Here is a 15,000-nt window from a genome sequence, read left to right on the forward strand (position 1 = left end):
CATTCATCCTCTCGATACGGGACAAGGAAAAAGGGAAAGTCACAGAAGGGGAGACAATGGCCCTCAGCGGAGTCACATTTGAACTTTTTTTTCCGAAGATGTGAAGGGTATGCGTGTGTGTGTGTGTGTGTGTGTGTGTGTGTGTGTGTGTGTGTTTGCACTAGAGTGGGGGGGAAGTGACTATTCACCCACACAAAGTGCTGCTAGTTCATCTGGCCTTTTCTGGAGAGTGTGAAAACACTGCTTGGCAGGAGAGGTCGCAAGGACCGTCGCCAACCATGGACCCAACAAAGTTCTCTCTATCCCCCTCCAGCCTGTCCTCAGCTAGAGAGCTGCCGTGGACGCATCCACAAACAGCCCCAGTAAATTCAGTGTCTCCTACAGCCACAGACGCACAGAAAAGCGGAGGTGTGATTTTATTTCTTGGACCATAATGCATCGCTCCATTTGGCTTTACACAACAGGCGTTACTTCACTACAAACAGGCGCTGGTTGGCAGCGACTGACCGGTCGTGTAGGGAGAGCACCACCACCGCAGCCAGGAAGGCTGAGCCCCCCGGGGTCGTTAGAGGTTCCTCCAAGCCCAGGCTCGGCTCTGATGGGCCGCGCGCGGCGGGCTAGAGGGCTGTGGGTCAGCGGCTGGGCTTCCAAACCTGGGTCACGAGCCACTTCATGCGTTTACCTGCTCCAGCACACACGAATAAACTCACCTGTTGGTTGAATCAGGCTTGTTATAACTGCGGCCAGGACGACTGGGTCAGGTTGGCCTCACTGAAATGGTGCCACTGCTGAAAACTGCAGTACTCATCTGTGGCTCATTTGAGTTTGTCAGTATATATAGTTATGGTGGGTCTATATATAATATAGATCATAATAATACCTTTGCGTTATATTCTTTCATTAATCTTTGGCTTCTGTTTGTTTATACCATGTCTTTTAATCTATGTCCTGTTTTGTTTGGGCCTGCGCGTCTAGTGCAGACAGCCTGGAATCCGCTTGTCTGTGTGTTGCATCGGTTCAGACCGCACTCAGTTTGGGGCGTTCGTGCCAGGGTGGGTTTGTCCAGCATGTCGTTGCTGGACTGAAGGGGTCTGGCTGTGGAGCTCCTGTTGTGCGTGGCGCTCCCTCCGGGCCCGGGACCGGGCCCATCCGTCCAGAACGTCTCGTTGCGAGCCAATGCAGAGCCAGCTAAAACAAATCCCGGTGCGTACGAACCACTGTGCTTGTAAACCGCCTCTCCATTCGCCAGGACTCGCTTTCTACCTTTCTAGCGCACACACACACACACACACACACACACTCTCTCTCTCTCACTCACTCACTCAGCACACACTAAGAGTTGGACAGGTTGTTGCCGTAGTGCCGTGTTAGCTATTGCAGGTGAATTCTTGGTTGGTTTTGATAGCGTGTGCACAATTTCAGGTACGTGGTTTGATTTAACATGCTGAAGATCAAATCAGTCGAGGGTAGGAGCACTATCATCACTGGAGTTGGGAGAAAATATTTCTCTGGTGCACCCAGACGTGTTCTGGAGGACCTGGAGCTGCATTCCATACCCTTGAATGCTTTTCTTTAGCCCTCCACGAAAACCGCCCCAGGTGATATGGAGGTACGGTAATGATTTCTTTCTTTGACCCTCATCAGATGTTATCGGTGTGGGTTTTTTTCTTCTTGTTCTTTCTTCTTGTCCCTGGGGTCCCGATGGAGACCCTCAGCAGAGCCGTTAGGCAGGACAGACACAGCGCGCATAGTGGTGGCAGATGAGGTCAGCCCGCATGCTGGCGAGGTGTAACCCCTCCCCGCACCTGAGCCAAGCTGAAAGATGCGAGAGCAGGCCTGGCTTTGGGGGGGGGGGGTGCTCTCTACAAGTTCCTGCAGACGGCTGCCTTTCTGAGTTTAGATTTACTCGCTAGCAGATGCTAAGTGGTGTTCTGTCGTGTTGGGTAGTGGTTGCGGAAAGGGTGTCTGTTTAGTGTCTGCTCCGGGGGGATCTCCGCCTCGTTTACGACCGGCTCTGAATGCGTGCCGGGCCGGGCGATGTATTGTACAGATGACGGAGGGGAAAATGGAAAATGGACTTCGCCGAATGCTGAGAGGCATGCAGGAGAAGGGCAGGAGAGGGCGGGGCTATACGACTGGATGCTGCGTTAAATTTCCCGCCGTCTTGAAGAACCGTGGAGTCTCTACATTACAAGCTGCACGGGATTGTGGGATTGTGGTCACTTCCCTCCATCGATGCCTGTTTTTCCAGAACATTCCTTGACCCCAAATGAGCCAGGCTCAGGTCCTGTCGTGTGCCACCCATCCCCCGGTCTCCCGCCGCGCTTCCGCGCCATTTTGACGTGGGCAGTGACACAGAATGGAGGCGAGAGGAACGGAGCGTCAAATTGAGTGAGTGAATTTGCCTTCAGTGCGAGGAAGCTGATCTCAGGTTATTAGGTGCCTGTCTGGGAGATGCGTAATGGGGACTGACACCCCATGAATGTGTTAGGCAGACCTGGGACCCCTGGGACTATGGGGGGTTAACTGGATTTCATCACGAGGAGAAACTGGGTAGTGGGGACTCGCGTGAAGACAGACGTGTGTGATCAGAGTGAAAGCTCTCTCTGCCTTTTGAGTGTGTGTGTGTGTGGGGGGGGGGTGGATGAAAAGGCAGTGAGCTGGATAGCGAAATGAACAAAAAGAACACTCGTATCAGGTCCTCTGATGACCTGATGAACTGACAGCCAGGCAGAATAATAGTGCGCCTCTTTTATATAGCTATTGGATAGATACAAAGTGAGTGACGGAGGTAGAGAAAACGATATCTCTCTCTCTCTCTCTCTCTCTCTCTCTCTCCCTCCCTCCCGGACAGAGCCAGGGCTCTGTCGTTTCTTTAAGAAGCCAGAACTCGTGCTGGGTCTTGTGCCTCTCGAGGGCTATGCGGAGTGAGTTATGGCTCTGCTGTGTGTGTGTGTGTGTGTGTGTGTGTGTGTGTGTGTGTGTGTGTGTGTGTGTGTGTGTGTGTGTGTGTGTTGGCACAGCAGCCAGGATGGGGAGTGGGGCCGGGGGGATCCTGAGTCCAAACAGAACCCACAACCTTGACCAGAGCTAAACCCAGGGCCGTCCATGCCCACAGACAGAACATGTGGAAACGCCACAAACAAGCGCTTTGCCGAGATCACAAGAGCTTTCTGTGGTGTGGAACAGCAAATGTGCCTCGAAGAAAAAAAAAAAAAAAAGGCCGTATATGAAGTCTCCTTACACCCACAGTGAGACAAAAATAAAAATGAAAAAAGACTTTTGTTTTGACTGCATATTGGAATTTCAGGGAGATATTTTGCATTTCTCCTGGCGTCTCCTCCTCCAACAGGCCCTTCTTAACGCCGCCTCGCGGCAACCCAAAGTGTCCCGCTGGTGTCGCCTTTCTTTTAACGGCTAGAGAGCTCGCACTCGTCAGGCTGAGCGACGTGTGCGATTACAGGGCTTATTTCCCCTCAGCCATAGCGTCCTTTGTTGAGAATGGAAGAGTGCGTTGGCTAGCAATATTTCAGCTCCTGACAACCAGAGGAAAACCAGCATTTTACACGAAACCCGAGACCGGGACCGTGTGCCAAGCCTTTGTCTTTTTGTCTTGGACAACAGATGTATTGGTTTCCCTCAGCTTTTGGCGCCGTGTTCGGCCATTTTGTTTCAGTAGCACTAAGAGTCCTGGTTCAGTTTAAGAACTGGCTGTTAGGAGGGGCTATTAAAACTACTGTAAAACGGTTGTGAAAGCGCCTCATCCAAAAAAACTGCTATTTAACAGGTTTTTTTTTTTTTTAATTACTTGTAGCTATTTTATTATTCACTGTTAACCTTGCACATCTTGTCTCCTGTAAAAAAAAAAATAAAAAATAATAATTTAACATAATTTACACACTTCTTTTATGAGCCTCCTGGCTGGGTTGTTTGAAGAAATGATATTGCACTTATGATTTCTTTCTACTGTTATTGGTCCTTCACACATCTCCATCTCCAGACGTGCACCCTGTGTGTGTGTGTGGGTGTGTGTGTGTGTGGGTGTGTGTGTGAGGGTGTGTGTGTGTGTGTGTGTGTGTGTGTGTGTGTGTGTGTGTGTGTGTGTGTGTGTGTGTGTGGGTGGAGATGACAGTGCTGTCAGTAAACCTTGAGGCCCAGCTCTGGTGCGGCTCACTTTTCAGTCTAAAGCAAACGAACCCCGACAGCCACGTGTGTCTCGGGAAACTGCTGAAAGCGAGAGAGCTGTGCCTCCTCGCTTAGCCCTCGTCCTTGCAGTAATATTCCAGAAACGAGGGCCTCTGCGCCAGGCCGGCTGCGGACCGCTGCTTAGCACCTCACACTCACCTGCGTGCAGTTTTAGCGTTAGCGCGTCCTACACCCGCTGTTACTCCGCGCCGGTCGAGGAGCTGGAAGGAACGGCCTCGCGCGAGATCCTCGTCCCCTCCCACCACAAACGTCTTCAGCTTTTGCTTAATGAGGAATCGATAAGGTTCGCTGGATGAAAGGTTAAGTGCGCTAACAGCCGGCTGATGAATGGAATTCCCCGCTAATGGCCGAGAAAATATCCCTTTAACACTTGTCGGCGGGAAGACTGATTAACCCACGTCCAAGCCGGCTCACAGATAACCCTGTTTAAACGGTTCCGCCCTTCACTTGACACCGCGAGTTAACAGGACGCTTGCGCAATGGGATGTTAGCTCCCACCCCTCCCTCTCTCCAGTATTCCTTTAATGGCGTCTAGTCGGAAGATGGTATCTGCGCTCCTGGCCTCTCGGGGGACTTTGGCTTTTCCGGAATGCTCCGATGTGCGTTTCATTCTGTGGGACGGGACGAAGGAGACCGTGGGACAAAGGCCTCACTAGGAACGGGTCTTCTTTCTTCTCCCAGCCCGCTTACGGGCTTTCCGGGGTGCCGCCCGGCGAGGAGGAACGTCACCGGAAACGAAGTTCTACCCTCGGTCCCCTTTGATGTCACCGTTTATGTCTTCTTATTAAAGAGACTCGTTACCTGACCGCTACGTCTTCAAGGTCTGAACAGGTGAAGGTGAACGCGTGATACAGCGAGCCCTGAGAGCGCGATTAAGCCGCGAAACCCGACGCATTTTAAGATGTCTGCAGCTGATTGATATAGGCTGGTGTTCACCAGTCTGTCTCTGGTTTAGAACCCGGGATGAGGGATGGGAGATGGGAGGCACTGGATCATATCGGAGAGAAGCTTCAATCTGCCGGGTTATTGATTTCCATCTCTCTTTGTTTCATGCCAACTTCCCCCGCCGTGCTCCCACAGCTGACCACGGACGTGGCACTTCCCGCCAGGCGAGCCGCGGGCCGGAGCCCCTCCCTTCCATCCTCTCTCGTTCTCTCCGCCTGCGCGGCTTTGCTTTTGCGCTTTTCAAAGCCCGGCGTTTCTCCCGGGGCTCTGCAATGCTCCGGATACTGTTACGGGCATGCAAGGGGAAGGAGAACATCAAGCCAGCAGAGGAGCTCGGCGTCACCGAATACGAGTGAAATCATATCTCTCAGACTTGCCCCCCAGGCAAAATCACTTTCCCAAGTAGCAGACATGAAATGACAGGATTTACTGGAATTTGGCTTTCTCAAGCGTGACCTCCTTTCCACGTTTTTGTGCTACTTTTTTCTTCCCATTTCCAACTGTTGAGAGAAAAAGGTTTTAAGTACACTCTTTCTCTCTCTCTCTTCACCAAAAGATGCTTGTTAGCCACTCAGCTAAATCGCCGTGTGCAACTGGCTGGGCAGAGTTGGTCTTTAAGTCCTTTTTTTTTAATACAACTGCATTCAGACAGCTGGTGCCGTACCAGCTCCTCCGGCCTCAACCCAGGTGGAAGTGATGACTGGAGAGGGCACAGGACAGATCTGAGAACAGCGGGCCGCGTTGGTGCCGATGAAGAAGGGATGCCTTACTGAATTCCTCGTCCACTGACGGCTGAACTAACACTCCTGCCGGCGCTTCAAAGGCCGCGTTAGTGGGTCAGCCCTGCCGGCTGTGTGTGTGTGTGTGTGTGTGTGTGGGGCGACGAAGAGGGTGAGAACAGCGTCTCGGTGAGGTCCGGCAGGAAGTCGCTGCGAGCGGTCAGAAGGGGGGCAGCTCATTAATGGGGTTGATGTTTGCTCAAGCAGTGAGACAGATGTACAGGCCTTGAGGACTGTTTTCTCAAGTGTGTGTGTGTATGTGAGTGTATATGTCTTTGTGAGCATGCGTGTGTGTGTGGTTGTCTTTGTGTGTGAGTCATAGCAGATCTGTGGCGCGCACGCACACAGGCTCAAACAGTGCGCTGCTCAGTCGTGTCCTTGGACGCTCTGATGAGGGCGAGTGGAATCAGCGTCTCTGTGCTTGACTAGTCTGATCTGACACGTCTCACTGAGATCTGCAGTTCACTCCTCTCTGCCGATCTCTCCATCCCTCGTTCGTTATCTCTCGCTCTTTCTTTGTTCCTCTTTTTTTCTTTTTGCTCCGTTCTCTGTCTTTTTTTCTTCTTCTCCGAAGCCCCTGATGAAGCCCCCCCCCCCCCGTGCGTGTTCCCCCGCTGATCACCACGTCGTCCTCTGATCTTCATCGCTATGTAATCAGGAGCGTTTGCTCCGCCTGCTGTCCCCGCCCCCTTACCTTCGGGGGTTACCTGTGTCCTCCCTTCAGACCGCTGCGAGCTGACCTCACCCCCACGAGTCACTTTTAGGAGCAGGTGCCCTGCCGACGTTCCCGACGGCGTGACAACAATGGAACGCTCTCCTGAACTCGTTCCTTTCGTCTGCGGACGTTGTTATCACAACTAACCTTTATTATATCTCAGATATTAGATACAACGATGAGTAGATACTGTGATCCGAGGCATACAGCTTGAAGTGTGGATCACACTCCTTCGCTCGAGAGATGAAGGAACGTCTGTGCTCGTGTTGCTAAGGAGTATGTGTGTGTGTGTGTGTGTGTGGGGGTCTCTGCTAAGACAACCTATTCATCCAACCGATGGTCGACTGCTGTCAAGGACAAGGGGCGTATGGGTGGAACTGTAGTCATATGGGGTGTGAAAAGGACGCCCTCTGTGTGTGCGCGTGTGTGTGTGTGTGTGTGTGTGTGTGCGTGTGTGTGTGTATTTTATACTTTTATGGATTAAACAAAAGCAGCAGAAAAGTTTTTACGACTGGAATTCTGTGTGGACACCTTCCCACCGCCGGAAGGACATACCTGTAGGAATGAGGAGGAAAAGACTCACTTTCACATCACCAGCCCAACTGTCCGACGTGCCAGAAGAAATTAGCGTTTAGCCTGAGGAGCCTTTGACCCCGGGATAACAACATGCACAACTCCCGATCGGAGAGTCCCAGAGGTTCAAGTTCAAGTTCAAGTTCAAGTTTGGTTTATTTGTCACATACATAGTCATACACAGTACAACACGCAGTGAAATGGTGGAGAGTGCTCTGTCCAAACTGAGGAAGAGAACCAGGGGTGCATAGAGAAAAAAAATATATATACAGATAAATATATATTCTATGTATGTACAAAAATATATTAACAATGTATGTACAATATATGTATATTATGATTATATACACAATGTACAATGTATATGGTTGAGTATATATGTACACAATCTACAGAATGTACAGATCCATTGTATAGTACCATATCTACAGTTGTTGTAACAGGTTAATTGAGTATAAATCTAAATCTATATATACAGATGTACAGATATACAGTCATGTTACGTGGTGGTACAGATGTACAGATATACAGTCATGTTACGTAACAGTCATGTTACGTGGTGGTGGTGGTGGTCCCCACAGTTTATCAGTTTCCCTGATTCAGGGCCCGAATGGCCTGTGGGAAGAAGCTCCTCTTCAGCCTCTCTGTCTTGGCCTTCAGGGAGCGGAAGCGCCTCCCTGACCTCAACAGAGAGAACAGTCTATTGTTGGGATGGGTGGGGTCCTTCACAATTTTCCTGGCCTTGGTTTGGCACCGCTTGTAGTAGGTGGTCTGCAGGTCAGGAAGTTCCGAGTGAGTGATGCGCTCTGCTGAACGCACTACCCTTTGGAGTGCTTGTCTGTCCTGCTTGGTGCTATTTCCAAACCAGACTGTGATGTTCCCCGTGAGGATGCTCTCGATAGTGCAGGTGTAGAAGTTCCGCAGTACCTTGGAGGGCAGTCTGAAGTCCCTTAGGCGTCTGAGGTGGTAAAGACGCTGACGAGCCTTCTTTGCCAGGGAGCTGGTATGGCGGGACCAGGACAGGTCCTGCGAGATGTGAACACCAAGGTACCTGAAACTATCTACTCTCTCCACCGTGGTTCCACTGATCCTCACAGGTTGGCAGTGCCGCTCCTGCTTCTTGCTGCAATCCACGATCAGCTCCTTTGTCTTACTGACGTTTAGGAGGAGATTATTTTCCTGGCACCAGTTTTCCAGGTGTTTAATCTCCTCCAGGTAGGCCCTCTCGTCGTTGTCCGAGATCAGACCCACGACAACGGTGTCGTCAGCAAACTTGACAATGGTGTTAGAGCTGGAAGTGGCTGTGCAGTCGTAGGTGTACAGTGAGTAGAGCAGGGGGCTTAGGACACAACCCTGAGGAGCTCCAGTGCTGAGGGTGAGGGTGGATGAGGCGCAGTTGCCCACCCGTACTGATTGTGGTCTGTCTGTTAGGAAGTTGGAGATCCAGTCGCACAGGGATGTATGCAGTCCTAGATCCTCCAACTTAGTAGTGAGTAGGGAGGGGATGATGGTGTTAAATGCTGAACTGTAGTTGACAAACAGCATTTTAACATAATTACCCCTCCCTTCGTCCAGGTGAGTCAGTGTAGTGTGGAGCAGATGTGCAATCGCATCGTCAGTGGAGCGGTTGTGGCGGTATGCAAACTGCAGTGGGTCCATGGAGGCTGGCAGTGAAGATGTGATGAAGTCTCTAACTAGCTTTTCAAAGCACTTCATCACGACTGATGTGAGGGCGACAGGGCGGTAGTCATTGAGGTCGGAGGGTCGAGGTTTCTTCGGGACGGGGACGATGGTGGACCGCTTGAAGCTGGACGGGACAATACCGAGGTTCATGGGATCAGAGGCTACTCTCATTGGGTGTGATGGGCTCTGACATGGAACGCTGTCTCTGGAGTTCACAATGAGAGGAATGTTGCCATTCCATATGAAACGCTCTTCTCCATGAACACACCCCTCCAGCACGCCACAGCTGCGATTAGAGTGAGCGAGCTGAGTGGATGAGCGCACGGCAGGAGAGACGGGAAAGGGTTAACAGGGGAATTGGGACGAGGCATGTTATGATGTTGACATATGCAACGGCAGATGTTGGTGTGGAGGTGATGGAGGTGATGAGGTGTCGGCACGTATGCCTGAGTAGGCGTTATCTGTGGGAGGGAGGAGGAGCGCACACGAACACAGATGCGTGTGTCGCGTGCGTCCACGCTCGCTCACGGCGTGTTTGCAGGATGGCGAGTCCGAGGCGCCCGTGGGGCTTGTTAACGTAATTAAGCAGGTTCACTTGAGATCCAGAGTGTAAACGTTTCTAACACGTCCATGTGTGTCTTCAAATGGAGCTTTGTGTCCATTCAGCTGTTTGTGCACAGAATGAGAAATGGGAAAATACGGGAAAAAACAAAACAGTAAAATTCATCTCACCTAGAGCAAGCCACAAACAACTGTACGCTAGGATGACTATGCTGTGTGTGTGGTGTCACTTGAGGGTCATGTTGGACCCTAAAGGTCATGGCGTTGTGCCCAGATTGGTGGCTGAAATGATTGAGCCTGCAGAGGTCATGGGTCATCCCAGCAAATAGAGGGTTGTGGCAAGTTCCCGTTCACCTTTCTGTGAACTATGACCCCGCATGCACACACGCGTTTGTCCACTGAAATGAGATAAACAGAGGTTATATCGATCTTTGTTGGCTATCACACTAGCTATTCTGGTAATGTTGCATGTACACACACACACACACACATTTGCATACATTTGCATATATTCATAAAACCACTGCTTATAAAGGTGCATAAATTTATAAATAAAGGTGCATAAATAATTCCCTTTTTATCACCTAAACCTTTGATGTTTTCTCCGTTTACTTTAACGTCCCTGCTGATCGACTTGACGAATGTTTTGCGGTACCTTCAGAAAGCGCCTGGACACAAAAGAGACCCTCTGCCAGAGATACTGGCAAAGGCTTCATTTTAAAGGGGCTTTAGTCCTGCCCTTTAAGGATCAGATTGAAATGCAGCGGAACACGTGTTTGAAAGATAATTCTGTAGCTCTTACGACTGCTAAAGTCAAAACTTTTAATATATTTTAATGATCTGGTTTAACGCAGTTTCACTGTGACTGTGAACATTTCAAGGTGGAATAATACATCAAAAAAAGTCTGGAGAAAATTTGAGGAATAGATCTTTGAGAAAATGTGAGAATAGTCTTGCAACAGTTTGTTCCCTTTTCTTGTCATGGCTAAGTGTGATAGATTAAAACCGTGCACGTTGAGCAGAGGTACAAATTAAGAATCACATGTTAACATGTGTGCATGCAAGTCCCTGTGTGCAGGTGTGTGTGTGTGTGTGGGTTCACTCGTCCTGCTGTGTGATGGATTGAGAAGGGTTGGGGTAAAGGTGAGGTCACTCGGTTCATCTGACTGCTGTTTGGGTGGTGAAGGAAGAGGAGAGATGACCTCTCGTTGCGCCCCTGTGGCTAATAAGGCCCCACTCTGCTGCTCACACACCTCTAACCTGCAGGGGACCTCCCTCCTTCCACTTTAATTTATCTCTCATCCCTCTCTCTCTCTCACACACACACACATGACCCCAATCCCACGTGGCCATCCATATCCATATCGCCGCTTTCCACGTGAGTATAATCACGTCATATCTGCTCCACAGCTTCTCTCTGGCTCTCACCACATTCATCACACCTGTGTGTGTGTGTGTGTGTGTGTGTGTGTGCGCGTTTGCGTGCGTGCGCGTTTGCGTGTGTGTGTGTTTGTGTGTGTGTGTGTGTGTGTGTGCGCGCGCGTTTGCGTGTGTGCGCGCGTTTGCGTGTGTGTGCGCGTTTGCGTGTGTGCGCGTTTGCGTGTGTGTGTGCATGTGTGTGTGTGTTTGCGTGTGTTTGTGTGTGTGTTTGTGTGTGTGTGTGTGCGCGTTTGCGTGTGTGTGCGCGTTTGCGTGTGTGTGTGTGTGTGCGCGCGTGTTTGCGTGTGTCTGTGTGTGTGTGTGTGTTTGTGTGTGTGTGTGTGTTTGCGTGTGTGTTTGCGTGTGTGTATGTGTTTGCATGTGTTTGTGTGTGTGTTTGTGTGTGTGTGTTTGTGTGTGTTTGTGTGTGTGTGTGTGTGTGTGTTTGCGTGTGTGTGTGTGTGTGTGTGTGTGCGCGTTTGCGTGTGTGCGTGTGTGTGCGTGTGTGTGTGTGTGTGTGTGTGTGTGTGTTTGTGTGTGTTTGCGTGTGTTTGCGTGTGTGTGTGTGTGTGTGTGTGTGTGTGTGTTTGTGTGTGTTTGTGTGTGTGTGTTTGTGTGTGTTTGTGTGTGTGTGTGTGTGTGTGTGTGTGTGTGTGTGTGTGCGCGTTTGCGTGTGTGCGTGTGTGTGTGTGTGTGTGTGTGTGTGTTTGTGTGTGTTTGCGTGTGTTTGCGTGTGTGTGTGTGTGTGTGTGTGTGTGTGTGTTTGTGTGTGTGTGTGTGTGTGTGTGTGTGTGTGTGTGTGTGTGTGTCCAGTCTCTCGTTCGCTCCTCAGCACTCCCTTCAGCCCCTTGTTAATTAGAGGTAATGTGTGCAGAGCTAGACCCCCCCATACATCCCACCCGTTGCACTGCAATGGGAGGTGAGGACAGCTCAATCCGTCAGGTGGGGCCAACCGAGCGCTGGCGTCCCACGGTGTGACGAATCCTGGCTGACTTATGCCTCAGCGGTGACCAGGAGCCCAGTCCCGGGAAATGACAAATCCACATAAACCTCCCACCAAAGAACGACTACTCACCATGTTTTCCTAGAGGGGCAGTCTGACCTCTTGGCCTCCCAGTGAATCCCGTTTTAGGGGCTGAAGCCTGTTTGGGAAGATGTACTGTCTGATAATGCGCGGCCCAACGTCCGAGGCCTCGTCGACCGGCTGCCGTTCCACCTCGGAAGAACCTCCGGCCCGTCGTCCTGCCTTTAGCGCTTGAGCCCAGATGTTTGTCAGGTTTGACAGCGAGCATTCCAGGCTTGCGAGCCAATCATCCGCAGCCCATCGGTCCAGCAGCCAATGAAACGGCTCGCATTCCCCGCCTCGCGGATTTCTTCCGGTGACTGTTTGGAGCTAGCCCTCATCCAAATGAGATGAAAGACTTTGCGTCCCACTCTTCCTGGCGAAGGGGGTGGGGGGAGGGTTGGTGGTCTGCTCCTACAAGCTCATCCCCCTGCAGCGTGAACATTGGGAGATTCCGGGGGAAAAAATAAACCCATAAAACCTATGAAAAAGAAGGAATGAAAAAGAAGGAATAGCATTTAATGGTATCGTGTCTGTGAGGGGCCTCTGCGATGCGATCCATCAGGACGTGTTCACATCAAAGCGGCGTCTCTTGCTTTTATCTCTTCATCGTTTATGCGTCTGTCCGTTTCTTCAGAGAGACGCGCCGTGCTCCGGTCGGGAAGACTCGGGTGATAATTAGGCATATGGGTGCTCGTGAACCGCTCTGTAAGGGGGCTTTTTTTTCCGTAGACTCCGTTCCCATTCACGCTGACTTCCACTCGCCGCGTCTGTTTATCTCTCACGTGGGTGAAGAGCTCATTCTGGAAGGGATGTAGCCCCCCCCCCAGCCGCCCCTAAGTGCGGCCCCTCATTAATCACGGGCGGCCGCCCCTCTCCCGTTACCTAGGGTCATCCTGGACTTTTCAGACGCACGCTAATGGCCGCCTGCTTATTTAGTCTCTTCTCTATTCCCCGCAAAGTCCTTGTGTACTCGTGAGTGGCTGCCGCTCCGATTGAAGCCTCTCTTCTTTTATCAGCGACTGAAATACGGATAAATGGAGGAAACAGGAGTGGAAGGCAGGCGGGGGGGCGCCGGGGTTTGGCATCCCGACCACGTGCCTGGGAGTAGCACGTGGGCTTGGATCTGGCGAGGGCAGCAGCACTAAGGCGCAGCTGCTAACGCGCATCAGTGATGCATGTATTGATTACGGATATTGATTAAGGACTTTGGCTTCCCAATGACCTTTGGACCTTCTGATGTGCAGCAACTGAGTGAAGCAGCTGAAATTAAAGATACCTGCCAGGAGCCTTTAATGAGCCTTTAATGAGCCTTTAATGAGCCTTTATAAATGTTTAATTCTGTTAGAATAGCAGCAAGGAAAAGAGTTTCATGAGCTATGAAGTGTCCAACTTGGGTTAGTGTTCAGTGTTAGTGTTCAGTGTTAGTGTTCAGTGTTCAGTGTTAGTGTTCAGTGTTGGTGTTCAGTGTTGGTGTTCAGTGTTGGTGTTCAATGTTGGTGTTCAGTGTTGGGGTTGGTGTTCAGTGTTAGGGTTAGTGTTCAGTGTTAGTGTTGGTGTTCCGTGTTAGGGTTAGTGTTCAGTGTTAGGGTTAGTGTTTAGTGTTAGGGTTAGTGTTCAGTGTTAGGGTTAGTGTTCGGTGTTAGGGTTAGTGTTTAGTGTTAGGGTTAGTGTTCAGTGTTAGGGTTAGTGTTTAGTGTTAGGCTTAATGTTTAGTGTTAGGCTTAGTGTTTAGTGTTAGGGTTAGTGTTCAGTGTTAGGCTTAATGTTTAGTGTTATGGTTAGTGTTCAGTGTTAGGGTTAGTGTTCAGTGTTAGGCTTAATGTTTAGTGTTATGGTTAGTGTTCAGTGTTAGGGTTAGTGTTCAGTGTTAGGCTTAATGTTTAGTGTTAGGGTTAATGTTAGAGTATATATAGTGTTAGGGTTAATGTTAGGGTATATATAGTGTTAGGGTTAGTATTAGTGTTAGGGTATATATAGTGTTAGGGTTAGAGGCACGCACACACACACACACACACACACACACACACTACCTATGCTACACAGCTCTTGACAGCAACTCCCAAAGTGCAGCTTTGTTCTAACAGGGTTGCTACAGCTGAAGTCTCCTTCTGGCTCTTATCTGTGATTTATCAACACTGGCTGAGTTAGTGTCCTCTGCACTGCTGGTCGTCTTCGTCATCCTCGTCATCCTCTGCACTGCTGGATACTCTCCCTCCCTCCCTCTCTCTCTCTCTCTCTCTCTCTCTCTGTCTCTCCCTCCCCCCCCTCTCTCTCTCTCTCTCTGTCTCTCCCTCCCTCTCTCTCACTCTCTCTCCCTCTCTCTCTCTCTCTCTCTCTCTCTCTCTCTCTCTGTCTCTCCCTCCCTCTCCCTCCCTCTCTCTCTCTCTCTCCCTCTCTCCCTCTCTCTCTCCCTCTCTCTCTCTCTCTCTCCCTCCCCCCCTCTCTCTCTCTCTCTCTCTCTCTCTCTGTCTCTCCCTCCCTCTCCCTCCCTCTCTCTCACTCTCTCTCTCTCTCTCCCTCTCTCTCACTCTCTCTCCCTCTCCCTCTCCCTCTCTCTCTCTCTCTCCCTCTCTCTCTCTCTCTCACTCTCTCTCCCTCTCTCTCTCTCTCTCCCTCTCCCTCTCCCTCTCTCTCTCTCTCTCCCTCCCTCTCTCTCTCTCTCTCTCTCTCCCTCCCTCCCTCTCTCTCTCTCTCTCTTCTCTCTCTCTCTCTCTCTCTCTCTCTCTCTCTCCTTTGTCTCCCTGGCTCTGATTTAGTTCCCGGAGCAGCAGTCCTGGTGGCAGACCCAGTGTGGGTTGAGTTATGGCGGGGCATATCTGTGAGGAAACGTTTCCTAATAAACGACCTTTGAAGCTCGTAGGTTATTTTGCAGTGGTGTGGACAGCAGTGCTGCTATTTGCTGACCCGTCTGAGTCATAGCAGCAGATTGTACAGTGACCATCTGGCCACGGTTAGAGATCTGTTAGTGCCTCTGTTTAATTCTTTTATCAGCAAATTATAAAACCTTCCTGCAGTGTGCTGATCTGCGATAAAAGCGCCCCCCCCTCCCCGGA

The 15,000-nt window shown here is 50.6% G+C and overlaps 1 protein-coding gene across 5 annotated transcripts in view; it reads left to right on the forward strand.

Annotated features, from left to right (window-relative positions):
* The window catches only part of robo1 (roundabout, axon guidance receptor, homolog 1 (Drosophila)), a 177,654-nt gene that overhangs the window by 103,105 nt on the left and 59,549 nt on the right, over positions 1–15,000 (forward strand). The gene's annotated exons all lie outside the window — the stretch shown is intronic.

Source organism: Electrophorus electricus, chromosome 17, assembly GCF_041902795.1.
Source record: "Electrophorus electricus isolate QZ-2024a chromosome 17, ASM4190279v1, whole genome shotgun sequence".
Taxonomy (NCBI): Eukaryota; Metazoa; Chordata; class Actinopteri; order Gymnotiformes; family Gymnotidae; genus Electrophorus; species Electrophorus electricus.